The following is a 15,723-nucleotide window of genomic DNA, read 5'->3' on the forward strand; positions in this document are numbered from 1 at the left end:
GAACAAGAGGGGGCGATGGGGACCCTGAGAACGAGCACCCCCGAGCCTTCCCTGGTGCTCCATCCAGTGGTTAGGGACCCGCCTGTCAACGCAGGGGACGCGGGTTCCACCCCTGGGGCAGGAAGATCTCACGGGCCACGAGGCAACTCAGCCCTCGAGCCTACAGCCCGTGCTCAGCAACAAGAGATGCCACCACAATGAGAAGCCCATGAACCACAAGGAAGGGTAGCCCCCGCTCAACACAATTAGAGAAAGCCCGCGCGCAGCAGTGAAGACCCAGCGTGGCCAAAAATAAAGAAGAATCAATCCAAAAAAAAAAAAACAGACCCAACATCTCTAACTCCCTACCCAGGCTGGGAGTCCCCCGCTACAGCCTGTTCGGCCAGAGGGAGGGAGCAGAGGGGCGTGCCCTGGCTTCCAGGTCCGGTAGGAAGAAAGATGCTCACCACATCCGGGTACCAGGCCTGGGTGGGGCAGCGGACGAGACTCTCGGAAAGGTCTCCAGCAGGTCTAGGGCCTGGGCTCAGTGCGGCCAGGATGCCCGCCCTCCCAGGGTCTGCGGAGCAAGGGGCCCCTGCTCCCACTGAGGGGCTTCGGCCTCCTGACTTCACCCAGCCCAGCCGCTTTTCCATCGAGACCCCCAAGGGGCGCGATCAGCACCATTCTCTTACTCTTCGCTGCCGTTAGGCAAATACTACAGCTGCTTCTTTGACGCCCACCAGGGCATGGTTCAGGGTCGACTCCGCGTTCAGAACCACACAACTGTCTTAGGCCACCGTCCGCGGAAGAGGACTTGGGATGGAGCCACGGCGCACGGCGGGGGTCCTCCTCTGCTCAGCCACCACAGCCCCATCTCGGGGACCAGGCAGGTGTGGGGGCTGCCCTGGTTTGAAACCTTCATGCCCCACGGGGACCCGGGATCTCCACTCACAGCTCCACCGGCACAGCGTCCAGGCTCCCGAGGCACACATCCGGTGCGAGAGCCGTCAGGCTCAGAGAGCTCAAGCCTGGTGGCCCGCCAGGTGTCCGGGGCCCCAACCTGTGCAGGCGCAGTGACCAGCCAGGACACCTTCTATCTCAGGCCACGCTGCCTAGCGACCCAGGAGACAGACTCCGTTTGTCTGGTTCCCAGGAAAACAAGTAGGGAGTTATCAAAGGTCGAATTCTCATACGATAGGGTTTTGCTTCCCTCAGTCCACACCTAGGACCCTTGGCTAACACTATCACACAGACAGTTCACTCACGGCCACAGGATTGTCACTGCCCCATGGACACAACCAAGTAGAGTCTGTCTGCTAGTTAAAGCTGCGGCTGTCCCAGTGGTCACGTACGGATGTGAGAGCTGGACCATAAAGAAGGCTGAGCACCGAGGAACTGATGCTTTAGGATTGTGGTGTTGGAGAAGACTCTTGAGAGTCCCTTGGACTGCAAGGAGATCCAACCAGTCCATCCTAAAGGAAATCAGTCCTGAATATTCACTGGAAGGACGGATGCTGAAGCTCCAATACTTTGGCCACCTGATGCAAAGAAGTGACTCTTTGGAAAAGACCCTGATGCTGGGAAAGATTGATGGCAGGAGGAGAAGGGGATGACAGAGGATGAGATGGTTGGATGGCATCACTGATTCAATGGACATGAGTTTAAGCAAACTCTGGGAGACCGTGAGGGACGGGGAGGCCTGGCGTGCTGCAGTCCATGGGGTCGCAGAGTCGGACACAACTTAGCGACTAAACAGCAACAACAGACCCTGCTTCTGACCAATTCACTTTGTGGTTCACACAGTATCTTTTGATCCTGGGGATTTAATGTAATGTTACATCGAGTAATATCTGATGTGTGTGTTTCACACGCCAAAGACAGCAGTGTTTCACCAGAGGCATTTCCCTGGAAATGAATGGCATGGAGGATTGTCATTAGATAGGACTTTATTAGGTTGTTACGATTTGGACCCATCTTTCTCTCCTCGGAACGTACGGGCAGAGTGAAAATGAGAGTTCGTCAAATAGGATTCAGTATGCACATATTCACTCAGCAGGCTGCAAGCGCCAGAAACACTTCCCGTCACACATTCAACAAATATTTATTAGGCTTCTAACAGGTGTGAGACACAGGCTGGGGGAGACAAAGAAAATAAAATACAGTCCCCGCCACCGACAGACTCAGAAAGGGGATTCAGAGGGACACATAAGTATGTGGCTTCTTGGGGCTCCGATGAAGGAATATCCACAGGGCAATGAAAGGAAGGATGGGACAGAAATGAACTCTGTCCAGGGAAGGAGCAACTTAGCTTGGGTTCTGAAGAATGAATAGGAGTTCTCTAAATGAGCCGGCATCCTAACCAGAGGGGATAGCATGTGCAAAGGAATGGAGGCAGGACAGAGAACCAGAAAGAAGCAAGGTTTGATGATTCAAAGCACAGGATACACCAAGAATCTAGAAAGGCCAGGTGATGCATTGATCCATCACTTTTAAAATTGGACAGGCCCAGTAAGTTAGAAATTAAGAATGCAGATTCTGAAACCAGTGTGCCTGGGTTTCAATCCCAAACCATTTGCCATCTAGGACCCAATGTGGCCCCGGGTTAGTTACTGAATCTCTCAATGCCTCAGTTTACTCACGTGCAAAATCATCAAACCCTATTCAGATCCCTGTTCATTCCTGCAGCACGTAATTCCTGAGCGCCTACTGCATACAGGGCCTCCCTCTAGGCACCAGGCGACATCAGGGAACAAAGCAGGGATTCCCGCCTGCTTGTAGCTCACACTGTCGCGGGGAACAAGAGCAGAGAGGAGGACAGGCAGCGAACGAGGGGAGGGCGACAGGGGCAGCAGGTCCAGGGACCTGGGTGGGGCGGGCGCTGTGGGCACCGAGCAGAGAGGGACGAGGGCCAGGCCAGGAGACCACTCAGGAGGCCGGCGGGGGCGTGGCCCAGGCAGGGGCGGGAGGAGTCACTGGGCTATTCCAGGGGAGGGCCACCCAGACAAGCTGATGAATAAGGTGGGGGGAGGTAGGCAGAGCAGCTGAGAAAGCTCAGCACACTAGATGGTTCAGTGCAGTTCAGTCGCTCAGTCGTGTCTGACTCTTTACGACCCCATGGACTGCAGCATGCCAGGCCTCCCTGTCCATCAGCAACTCCCGGAGTCCACCCAAACCCACGTCCATCGAGTCGGTGATGCCATCCAACCATCTCATCCTCTGTCGTCCCCTTCTCCTCCTGCCCTCAATCTTTCCCAGCTTCAGAGTCTTTTCCAATGAGTCAGCTCTTCGCGTCAGGTGGCCAAAGTATTGGAATTTCAGCTTCAACATCAGTCCTTCCAATGAACACCCAGGACTGATCTCCTTTAGGATGGACTGGTTGTATCTCCTTGCAGTCCAAGGGGCTCTCAAGAGTCTTCTCCAACACCACAGTTCAAAAGCATCAATTCTTCAGCACTCAGCTTTCTTCACAGTCCAACTCTCACATCCATACACGACCACTGGAAAAACCATAGCCTTGACTAGACGGACCTTTGTTGGCAAAGTAATGTCTCTGCTTTTCAATATGCTATCTAGATTGGTCATAACTTTTCTTCCAAGGAGTAAGTGTCTTTTAATTTCATGGCTGCAATCACCATCTGCAGTGATTTTGGAGCCCAGAAAAAGAAAGTCAGCCACTGTTTCCACTATTTCCCCATCTATTTGCCATGAAATGATGGGACTGGATGCCATGATCTTAGTTTTCTGAATGTTGAGCTTTAAGCCAACTTTTTCACTCTCCTCTTTCTAAACTAAAGAGCTTCTTTAGTTCCTCTTCACTTTCTGCCAGAAGGGTGGTGTTATCTGCATATCTGAGGTTATTCATATTTCTCCTGGCAACCTTGATTCCAGCTTGTGCTTCTTCCAACCCAGCGTTTCTCATGATGTACTCTGCATATAAGTTAAATGAGCAGGGTGACAATATACAGCCTTGACGTACTCCTTTTCTTATTTGGAACCAGTCTGTTGTTCCATGTCCAGTTCTAACTATTGCTTCTTGACCTGCGTACAGGTTTCTCAAGAGGCAGGTCAGGTGGTCTGGTATTCCCATCTCTTTCAGAATTTTCCACGGTTTGTTACGAGTTAATCCTCCAACAGTGCAGGGTTGGGCAGGGCCCCCACCGAGGCCGGGGAGGCAGCTGGGGTCAGCGGTCCATCCTGACCACTGCCCCCAGCCCCTGCACGACCCCTCAGCAGCCGCCCCCTCCACCAGGAGCCCCCACATCCTCTTGGTGTCGGTGCTGACCTCACTCTAGGGACTCGGCAGCAAGAGCTGTGATTCTTCCCCCAGCAGCCCCAGGCAGCCTGGCTCCCGCTAATAAATGAACTGAAAAGTCAGTCTTCACTGCTCACAGCCCCACCGAGCATCCCAGAGCCCATTGTCTGGGAACAGCTGATGTTTTGATGACACTTGCTAAGAAGTTCGAGGCTGCTTTTGCTTCGCACGGCTCACAGGAACACACTGTCATGAGAACTTGCCAGAAGTTTCAAGTTCACTAAAGATCCTCATTTCGCAGACAGGGGACGACAGAGCAGAGAGCAGGCAGGCTCTGCAGACGGCCTTCCTGTGCAGGGACTGAGCCCGGCTGCTCCACGGCCGGGCCCCCAGCCAGCCTCCCCCTCTGCAGACACTTCCTCTCCACAGGCTCCGGGGGGCCGCGCTGGCCCAAACCCTGAGACCACCTGCGTGACCTTGGCCAAGTCACATACCTGCAAAGCCTCCCTGTGTCAACGGGCCGTGGGTAGAGTAATGATGACCTGGGTGCGGGTGGCAGAATGTAGGGCCATGTGCGTGAAATGCTTGTGAGAGGCAGACATGAATTATAGCCACGGGGGCATCCCTGGTGGTCCAGTGGTTAAGACTTTGCACTCCCAATACAGGGGACCTGGGTTCGATCCCTGGTCAAGGAACTAGACCCCACATGCCTCAAGTGAGACCTTGCAGAGCCAAGGACATAAATAAAAATAAACATTAAAAAAGAGGAATTCAGCAATGACTTTCACTGATTTCATATTGCAATAGACCTTGGAATTCTGAAAAGCCAAAATCTTACTATGACTTGCAAAGCTTGCCTTAGTATTTTTTTTTTAATGATCTGGTTTTAAAACATTACAGAACCCCTTTGTAGGGCCTGCAAGGTGCCACCCAGTCTGTCCCTGTGTGTCTCTCCCTTCCCAGCTTGGCCTCTCAGCCCAGCTCCCCATGTTCCAGACTCACTGTCCTCTGAGTTCTCCAAACAAGTGAACATATGTGTGCCTCAGGGCCTTCACGCATGCTGTTCCTTCCACCTGGAACACTGTTCCCTCCACTCAGTATCTGCCAGGCTCCTTCCTTGTCCTTCCTTAGACCTCAGCGTAAACATGGCTTCCCCAGCAAGCTCTCCTAGGCCACTCAGGCTAGGTGCAGCCCCTTGTACATTTCTCCTTGTGGTGCCGAGGACAATTTCTTTTCAGTCTGACAACTCCCTAAGAGCGTCTGTCTGTTTTTCTCTTTTAAGTGCAAGAGCTCAGCCTGGTGCCTGGCACGTGGAAAGCAGAGGTGCAGGTCATAAGACAAGTAACTCTGCGATGTTAGCTGGCGGCACTGGAGCACAAATACACTCTCACAGCCAACACAGTACTGTCCCGCGTCATGTCGATCTGAGGTCAACCCCCCCGCCCCGCCGCGCCTTGCCCTAAACAGCCGTTGATAAGCTGCTCGCTAATTTCTGAGGCTAGAGCGTCATTTTGGTTTGCTAAGATCTGAGCATCACAACACGGTATCAGGACTATAGGCCCCTTGATGTACACGCAATATACACGGTGACAGCAGTTTGCACACACTGATGCTTCTGATGTGCTAACCATCATTAGCAGCACCAGTATCACAGACACAGACCATTCAGCAGGGGCTCTGCCAGGGAGGACGTCACCGAGGGGAACCCATTCATTCAAATGCTCGCTCTCCCCTCAGACTCACCAAGCTGGATCCTGCCCCAGGGCCTTTGCACAGCAGGGACTGTTCCCTCCTTGGAATGCTGCTCCCAAATCCATCCCTGACTTCTCTTCTGCACGGCTCAGTCCTCAACTGGAAAGTCAGTTTCTCGGGAGCCTCACTCGGGCCGGCCCAGCCGCTGCCTCTGGATGACTGTCTGGATCTGCGCGTCCTGGCTGCCTGACTTCGGGCCAGTGACTGAGCCCCTCTGTGCCTCGCCGTCTTCATGCGTCGAGTGAGAGCAGAAACAGTACTTACGGCGTTGACTTGACGTTTGCGTTCATATGTGTGAAATACACAGAACAGTCCCTGGCATACAGTAAGCCCTGGCAGGGAGGTCTGAGAGGGAGGGGATAGGTGTACACATATAGCCGATCGCGTGGTTTAGCAAAAACTAACACAACTCTGGCAAGCAATTATACTCCAAAAAAAAAAAAAAAAAAAGTGCAACTTGCCTAGCCTCTTCACAAAACCAGCTCGGGTCGGGCACACACATCACATGATTGGAGGATATGAGACCCAAAAGCTAGAGGAAACCCCCCGCCCTCCCCACCCCTGACAGATCAGCCCAAGGAGGAGAGTGTGAGCTGCCTGGGGACTCGCTCATTCATCAGATTCAACTCCCATGCTTCCCAAACTTCAGCTCCTCCTGACTCCTAGAGCAGGGGTAAACAAAGTGTGGTCTAGCCACGTGATGAACAGGACACAGCTTGACAAGGAAGCAGGGTCTGACCCACACGACGACGTGGATGCACCCTGAGGACGTCATGGTAAGAGAAATAAACCCGACACAAAGGATGAAGACCATACACGATCCCACTTGCACGAGGCGTCTAGAGCGGCCTAACCCACAGACAGAGCGCAGCTGCCAGGGGCTGGGGGCGGGCAGGCGGTGCCTAATGGGGACAGAGTTTGGGGAGACGACAAGCCCTGCAGGTGGGTGGTGATGAACGTGCTTAGCGCTGCAGACCTCTATGCTTAAAAGCGGCCACAGTGGTAACTTCCATATTATGCATGTTTTATCCCAATAAAAACAAAAGCATCACCTGGGACGTTCGTGGACCATGCAGATTCCAGGGCAGCGTCCCTCAGAGTCCCAGACTCTGCAGGCCTGGGGTAGGGGCCTGGGAACCTGCGTCTCAGAACCTCCCGGGGTGACCTGGCTGCAAGGGTTCCAGGGACACACCTGGAGGCACAGGCCCGCCCCTCCCCCCACCCCACGGCCATGTGTCGGCCCGGCCCTGGGAACCCCCGGGGACCCCCAGAGGCACCTGCTGATACTGCTGATGTCTCACTCACACCCACGGCCGGGAATGCCATCACGGCCATGCGGGGCAGCCGGGAGGCTGAGACAAAGCACCAAGGCCCTGGGGGTTCCGCCCTCCCCTCGGGGTCCCTCGGGGCTGACCCGAATTCAGGTCCCCGGAGGGCCGGCCCCAGGGGCCCCCCAATCCCTGCTGCAGACCTCTGCACCCACCGGCCTCCCAGCGCTGGCCCCCTAGCCGGGCCTGGCCGGGTGGGCGCGTCGCAGAGCGAGGGTCCGCCCACCCGGCTGGCCCTGCCCCCAAGCTTCCTTCCCTGTTTCCCTGAACGCCCCTCGGCTCCTCCGCAGACTCCTCAGGCCCGCAGCAGCCACACTGCTCACACCTCCTCACGCCCGTCGTCTCCTTGGGAAACAAAGACAGGAGACGCAGGGCTCCCCAGGGAAGGCTCTGGGGCGCTGGGCTCGCTTCAGACCCCAGCCCGCCTCTAGGCAGCTGCGCGGCCCGGGCCGGGCGCCTGCCCTCTCTGGGGCTCCGCTGGAAAGCAGGCGCCCGGCCGGGGCGCTGGGGTGAGACCAGGTCACCAGGCGGGGCTCCGCGCGGGGGCGGGGGGACAGCGGGAAACGGACGCTCCCAGTGTGGCTCCGGGATCTGAATGGAATTTTTACCAAACACAAGCTTCCTCTAGCTCCTGAATACTTAGGTTTAATTTTATGCCTTCAAACCGCAGCACGGACTGTGGCGTGTGTGTGCGCGTGCGCGCACGTGCTCGTGTGCGGCCTACCTCCCCCCAGCCGAGGCATCTCGGGGCCACGCCCCGCACCAGGAGGACAGACCCCAGCCCACGGCCCGCGGTGGGATGGAGCCCACCTCCCCCAGGCCCCTGCTTTCCTCAGTGGCCCGTGCCCTGTGCACCCCCCCCACCCCCCCACCCACCCGCAGTGACGTCCCTCCACGTGCCAGCCACCCCCACGCTCTGTGCCCCTGCGCACGCCTTCCCCAGGCCCCCCAGAGACCCCAACCCATCTCTCCCAGAGCGGCGCGCCCGGCCGTGCCCTGCCCTGCCCACACCTCCCTGGCTCCTGGGGCTTCTCACGTGTCCCTCCCCCAGGCAGGCGTCTCTGCTGCCCTCGTGCTGTGGGGCTCCTGGGCGGGGTGTGGACGCCCAGCCTTGCGCCAGCAAAGTGACCCTGTCCTCCACCTCCACTGGGTGGAAGGACCCCTGGGTCTCTCGCACCGCGGGCCCACCCCTGCCCACCCCCACCAGGAGGAGGAAGCCCAGCCCAGCTCCTGGAAGAGGCATAGGAACTTTCTCTAAACTTATTTCCCCTCCTTATTATCGTGTGCCGTTGCTGCCGACAGGGACACGTCCTTATAGCCGGACAGGAGGGGTTACTGGAGGACCTCCATATCATCCCTTCTGGGAACTGGTCCGGCTGGGAAAAAGAAAAGAAAAAAAACCATCCCAGGCAGGTTAGGTCTGCAGCAACGGCCAGGATGGAGCCCAGCTGCCCGGTGCCCCAAGCCCAGGCGTCCAGTCCCCAGCACCAGGCAGCTCTGGTTGTGCTGGAGGCAACACAGAGCACACCAGGGCTCCTTGATTCTTTTCCAGCGTTTACAGCCAGTGAGGGACGCATCCTATCACTCCAGGCCTCGTGGCTTCTCCCCATGAAAGCTGACAGCTCTCCCTCCCTTCCCGTTGCTGTGCCTCACGCGCTTTCCTCCTCGGAGTGTGCCGGCCGCCACACCGAGACGGGCACTGCTGCCCAGCCTCTGGGGCAAGATGGAGGAGGGGCTTCCATGGGGAAAGCAGGGTCTCTGGGCTCCCCAGCCTGGGGCAGGGCCCCGGGGTCCGGTGAAACGTGCCAGTCTTGTGTGTCCGTGCGTTTGATTTTCAGGTCTCCACGGCATCGGAGACCCCGAGGAGGGCTCAGAGGAGGCTCCCAAGAGAAGCAGGGCTGGGCTGCCTGGCCGCTCCCTCACTGCTCTCCCCCACGACACTGGGGTCAGAGAGGGTGACCGCACCCTGCCAGCTTGGGGCGAGGTCACATGGTCAGCCCCGCCCACAGGAACTGGCCACGCAAGGGCCTGCAGGCACCCTCTTCCATGGGCTCAGAGGACGGGAGAGCCCAGGTCCCCTGGGAAACAGCCCTGCTCGTGGGCAGGTCTGTGCCCCCCACACCAGCCCAGTGACAAAGCCCCCCGGAGACGGGCCTGGAGGACCCTTTCTGGGGAGACGACCTCTGGCGCTGGGCCTCTCTCCAGGGTCTCCCCGTAATCTGAGCTGGTCGTGGGGGGCTGGTGTGGGGGGCTGGGGCCTTGGGGGTGAAAGCACAAGAGCAACAGGGGGGGATTCTCTTCGGATTCCGTCTGCCGACTGTGAGGCCAGCTGTCCTAAGGCTGTGAGCCCCCCTGGCTGCTCTACTGCGGACGTGGGGCCAGGGCCCCAGACGGCCCGGGCCGCCGAAGACCGAGCCCCTGGTGCTGGTGACGAAGGGCCGAGCAGATTACTGACCGCTGGCTGCCACCAGGCTCAGCGGAGCGCTTGTCGTCTGGAGGAGCGAGGCAGTAGCGGACCTGGGGTGGGGGTGCGTGCAGGGCGGGGACCGCCCCCAGGGGCGCGGGGTCTTGAGCCCTGTTCTCTCTGGGCCTCGGGCACCCAAGAGCAGCCAGCTGCCAGGAGAAGAGGCCCCGCAGCCTCCGCTGAAGTCGCAGCCTTCAAGTTTAATTAGGTCCCGCTTGTTTACTTTTGCTTTTATTCCATTACTCCGGGAGGTGGGTCCTAGAGGCTCCTGCTGTGATTTATGTCAGGGAGTGTTTCGCCTCTGTTTTCCTCTAGGAGTGTTATAGGTTCGATGCATGAGATGACCCCGAGGGGTGGGAGGGGGGTTCAGGATGGGGGACACGTGTGCACACATGGCTGGTCCATGTGAATGTATGGCAAAAACCACTACAATATTGTAAAGTAATTAGCCTCCAATTAAAATTTTAAAAATTAATGTTAAAAACAATTAAAGACGCAGCTGCTCTGTCTTCGCCCCCAGGACGCCGAAGGCGGCCGTGACGGTAGCTGTGAGCCGTGTCTCTGCCGGCACAGCTGACGTCTGCTCAGCTCGCTCCCCTCGGCCTGACGCAGAGAAGTTCAAGGGCGGGACCACCCCATCAGCTCCCAGGCAGAAACTGTGCCGCCAGCTCAGCAGATGGGAGCCTGAACCCAGGTCTGGACCAAACACCTAACAGCCGATGGCCCGGGCAGCTCCACCCCGGGGCTGTGGCCCTCACAGCCTAGCCATGCGGGACCAGACCCCCAGACGACGTCCATCGGACAGTTTTCCAAATGAGACCAGCTCCCGTCTCCTTAGCTGACACTTCCAGGGGCTGGGCCCCTGCCAGGGATGGGACCTAACTCTCTGCTCTGCCCTCACTCCTGGGAAACTATGGCTGCTGGTGGTCCTACGGACGCCCCAAGCTTGCCCCCCCACAACTTACATCATCCGGAGTCTGGAGAGTTTTACTAAAAGAAGAAACTTGGTGCCTCGTGAGTATTAATGCACCCTCACTCGGACCCAAAGAGGCAGGTCCCACATTCACCCCCATTTAACAGGTGAGGAAACTGTGGCCACACAGCACCCAGGCTCTGAATGAGCACACCTGTGGCTCCCGAGAGGCGCCTGGTGGAGAAAGTGGAAGAGAGCTGCAATCGAGCAAGGGCCCGAGACCCGAGTGGACCCCCATCAAGCCTCCACTCCTCACCTGCTCGGCTTGCACACATTCCAGCGATGGGAGGCTCACTACCTCACAAAGGCCTTGCCCCATCTTCAGGCACCGATGAACCCCAGAACTGCCTGCTATCCAGATGGGACCCCCTCTGCCTTCTCAAGGGAAGGGCATCTGCTCCCTCGGCCCGTGACCCTAGCCCTCAGCGCGTGCACACACACACGTGCACGCAGATTGCGTGCACACACACACACACGCAGATTTGGATCTGTGAAGGTGCCAGCTGCATGCAGGGCCTGGCTTGGGGCTGAGATCCACCAGAAGGGGCAGGGCTCCCAGCCCGGCTCTCTGCACCTGCGGCTTCTGGCCTCTGCTGGACGCAGCCAGGCTGCCCCCCTACTCTGCTGGCCGCATCTCCAGGATCCCGGGGCTTTGGGGAGGGCTGTTCTGCTCGTTCAGGGCTGAGGGTGTGGTCTGGAGACCCCAGGGAAGCCAAAGGCTGCTCCACACCCGCTACCAGCCCCCGACACGCCAGCACACGGAGAAGCTTCCTGCTGTGGGGCTGCTCTCCCGTGTTCCCCAAGCCCCCTGTCCTCATGGGGGGTAGAGATGTCTCATGACATCTCATGACCCCCTCATGGGGTGCTCACGTTTTGGGGAGACCTCACTCTGCTCCCCCTCAGGAGTGTCTCTGATTCTCTCCAACGTATGCATCCCAGTTTCACAGGTTTCACTTGGACAGAAGGTTTCGCTGAGAAAAAGTTAATACTGTAAAAAGCCTGGGAACCTCTGCCATCTGCGATCCGGTCCAGCGGGCAGACCACCCTGAGTTGGGGTGGCCCAGAACAACCACCCAGCTGACAACAACCGGTCCGTGGAGGACGGTGACCCGCTCCCCACCTCCCAGGCCAGACTGCAGAAACAGGGTGACCGCCCCTCGAACCAGCTGGGCTCATGAGGGAAATGGTCAGCCCCTTGGACGAGGACCCTGCTAGCCAGGTCACAGTCCCTGTCTCATACCCGTTGGCCAGCCAGAGCCTCTGAGACCGTCAGCGTGTGAGGGGCAGCTGTGGGGCGAGGGCTCTGCACAAACTTCCGGCGGGAGTTCTGGCCGTGGTGGTGATGGGCACTCCCGGGGGTGGACACACATGAACCCCCGAGCAGGACACTTCCAGACGGCCACGACGCTCAGCCCCATGTCACATGGCTTGTTGCTATTAAGTGGCTCAGTCGTGTCCAACTCTTGTGACCCCGTGGACTGGCTGCCAGGCTCCTCTGCCCAGGGGATTCTCCAGGCAGCAGTACTGGAGTGGGTTGCCATCCCCTCCTCCAGGGGATCTTTCTGACTCAGGGATCGAACCCACGTTTCCTGCGTTGGCAGGTGGATTCTTCAGCACCGCACCACCTGGAAAGTATGTTATGAGTGTCTTACCACAATAGAGTGTGTGTGTGTGTGTGTGTGTGTGTGAGAGAGAGAGAGAAACAAGCCTCATGGGGCAGGGACAGCTGGGTGTCACCCGGAGCCCCAGGCCCAGCATGGGGCCAGGCACCTGGACGCCCCAGAAACACCTGTGGATGAAAAGCATGAAGCCGCGCTGGTTGGAGCCGGGCCTGGTCCCCACTGGCCACCTGGGGCCGTTGCTCACTTGGTGGAGCCTGGCCTGCGACGCGTGGGCGACGGCTGGTCACGCAGAGGTGACAGCTGGAGGCGCGGTGACCTTTCTGGTGCAGGTCCCAGCTGTGGGGCAGCACGTGACCGCGTTGTGCGGAGGGGCAGGTGGGTGCTCGGGACCCCCTCCCCCGGCTGGAGACCCTGGGGCTCGCCCTGAGCCAGCCTCTGGCCGCTGGGCCGCAGGTCTCAACGGTGGGGGTGCGGGGGCTCGGGGTCTCACAGTGGGGGTACAGGGAACGTGGGATGGAACCCCGCTGCTCTCGGCTTCTTCCCGCTCTGCTCAGCCACCTCCCCAGGAGCGGAGGGCTGCAAACCCGGACACTTCTACGGGGTGGCCTGGGGGCGTAGGCGGGGGCTTGTTCTGGACAGAGGAGAGGAGGCCCGCTTCGGGTGGATCGGCCGGACGGTAAGACCTGTTCTTGGAACTTCTGCTGAGGGGCCTCGGCTCTGGGGGAGAGGGGCTGCCCGGCCCCCGGCCCCCGCCTTCTCCTGGCCGGGCACACCTGCCCAACCACGGCTCCGGCGGCGCGGACGCCACTGGGAGTGGAGAAGCAGGGAAGCGAGGACGGATGAGTCCACAGCCTCCTGCCCCCATCGGGAGCCGGGAACCACCCCAGGGGGCGGGGTCGCTCCAGAAAGACGCTCCGAGGCCGTCGCTAGGAGGCTCTGAGCTGGCTGTGGACAGGCGGCCTGCGGGCCCGGACGTCAGGGAGCCCTTTGTGCCGCCGTCGGCTGGCGCGGCAGCCCTCGGGCTCAGCTGGTCCTCTCTCTTCCGCGCTGGACGCCCCAGCGGTCGTGTGTCCCGTGCCAGAGGCCATGACGCACGCGCACACAGACACACACGCACACATAAAATTTGCTCCTAGACCCCCCCTTGGAAGGGCCCCCGCTCTCTGCTGGGGGCCCACACCCTTGAAGAGGGTCCTCACCATGCCCTCCTCTGGGGGTTGCTCCCGATGGCGACACACCGTGCTCGGAGTCCTGTATCCTCAGAACCCTTTTGCGTCCTTGGGGAGCTCCAGCTCCAGCCGCCGAGCAGGGCTGACATTCCCTGGGCGTCTCCCTCTGTCCGGGGAGGGCCCCTCCTGCAGCGCCGCCTCCCTCACGCCGGTTCCGAGACTGTTTTGCTGTGGATGAGCGTCCTGTCGGCCGCCGCCGTGGCTACTGCTTTAGAGCCTGGCTCCACGTGGGCACAGACAAGGCGCAGGACGACACCCCCTTCTCAGCCTTTCTAGAGCTCGTCTTAAAGTCAAGGGGGACACGGCACACAGCAACGCGGACAAGCCAGGTCCCCGGGTTTGGACCAACCACAGACGGGCCGCCGCCCACACCAGCCCCGGTCACCGCTCGCCTGGGCCACCGCTGCGGCCCCCGCTGCGGCCCCCGCCCTCACCCCCTCGGGCCTGACCACCTGCAACATCCAGAGTGGTCCCAGAGCGAGACCATGCCCTTCCCCTGCTCAAAAACGCCCGTGGCTCCCCTGTCCCTGGGGGAAAAGCCAGAGTCCTACCAGCCCCATGGACCCTCCGTCTGTCCTGACCCCCTACTCCCCCCGCCCGCAGCCCCACGGGCCTCCTCGCGGTTCCTCCATCACGCGTGCCTCAGGGCCTTGCACCGGCTGCGCCCTCTGCCTCTGCCTGGCCCGCTCTCCCCAGGAAGCACTCAGCCCACCCCCTCACTTGCTGTTTGTCTAAAATCCCAGCAACATCCCCCCGACAGCTCTCTGCTGCTCCTGCGTGCCCCTCCACAGCAGCTCTCCAACACGCTAAACACCGTCCAGCTTCATCGCCATTTCTCTGCTTCTCCCCAGCACGGTATAAGCCTGTTCGGACAAGGATTTTCTGGTTTCATGCCCTGTCGTAACTGGGCAGTGCCTGGATGATGCCTGGCACACGCAGCTGTGCTCAGTAAATATTTCTTGAATGAATCAAGTTTGCTGAAAGAACCCAGGCTTGCAGGAACCAAAGCTGCTGTGATTCTCAGTCTGAAAGATGCAGGGGGAAAGCCTTGAGAAGCCGACTGTCATGGGCAGGACCCAGAGGAGGGAAACTGCAGGGTCTACGCACCAGTACCTGAAAGAGTGAAAGGGCTGCAGCCTGGGAGCGGAAGACAGAGGTCCTGATAAGGACTGCAAACAATTCCTGAATCAGGTGGCTGAGGAAGAACTCCTGGACCTCACAGAATTAGAGGCCAGGCGGCAGGTTCGACAGAGTGTCACATGGTGGGAGTTCCCTGGGGGTCTGGAGGTTAAGACGCCTTGCTTCCACTTCGAGGGCTGCGGGTTCAATCCCTGGTCGGGGAACTAAGGTCCCACAGGCCTTGTGGCCAGAAAACCAAAACATAAACACAGCGAATATATAAACATAAAAACACTATAAAGGAAGTGGAAGAAAGCGAAGTCACTCAGCCCCCTCGGACCCTTTGCGACCCCATGGACTGTCGCCTACCAGGCTCCTCCATCCAGGGGATTTTCCAGGCACGAGTACTGGAGTGGGTTGCCATTTCCCTCTCCAGGATATATAAACAAAGAAATAGATAAAAAATATAAAAGTATTCTTTAAATATTGTAACGAATTCAATAAAGGCTTGACAAATGGTACACATCAGGAAAAAACCTGTTTTTTTAAAAAAGAACACACCAAGAAACCTTCCCTTGGGCCCTTGGGCCTGAGATCTCAAAGTCCCCCAAATGGGGGGACTTCCAGCCTCAGACAGTGTACAGCTTAACGAGCCCAGAGGCAGCGGCACAGAGGAAGCCCCGCGCTCACTGCAGACAAGATGCTACGTTAAGGGCTGCATGAACGTCAGCCCCCGGAAGCCCCAAGCGGCCCTAAGGGGTAGGCTCCACCATTATCCCCATTACAGAGACGTGGACACCGAGGCACAGAAGGCCGAAGCACTCGCCAAGGGGATGGAACCCGACGCGGGAGTGGGAGAGATGTTGGACCTCACAGAGACTGCAGGGGCGCCCGAGAAAGGGCATGGCAGCCCCGGGGCCCCTGGCTCCTCCCCGGAAGTGACCCCTCAGCCCCAGAAAGCGGCTGCTGCTGCTGCAGCCCACTCAGCCTGCAGGGTGGCTACAG

General features: G+C 58.8%; 1 protein-coding gene and 1 non-coding gene across 2 annotated transcripts in view; one reads left to right on the forward strand and one right to left on the reverse strand.

Moving 5' to 3' along the window:
- IQSEC1 (IQ motif and Sec7 domain ArfGEF 1) overlaps nucleotides 1-15,723 on the reverse strand; it is a 275,586-nt gene that overhangs the window by 241,548 nt on the left and 18,315 nt on the right. The gene's annotated exons all lie outside the window — the stretch shown is intronic.
- TRNAG-CCC (transfer RNA glycine (anticodon CCC)) lies at nucleotides 4,854-4,926 on the forward strand. Its single transcript has one exon. It is a non-coding gene; the product is annotated as a tRNA-Gly (tRNA).

This window comes from Budorcas taxicolor, chromosome 1 (genome assembly GCF_023091745.1).
Source record: "Budorcas taxicolor isolate Tak-1 chromosome 1, Takin1.1, whole genome shotgun sequence".
Classification (NCBI taxonomy): Eukaryota; Metazoa; Chordata; class Mammalia; order Artiodactyla; family Bovidae; genus Budorcas; species Budorcas taxicolor.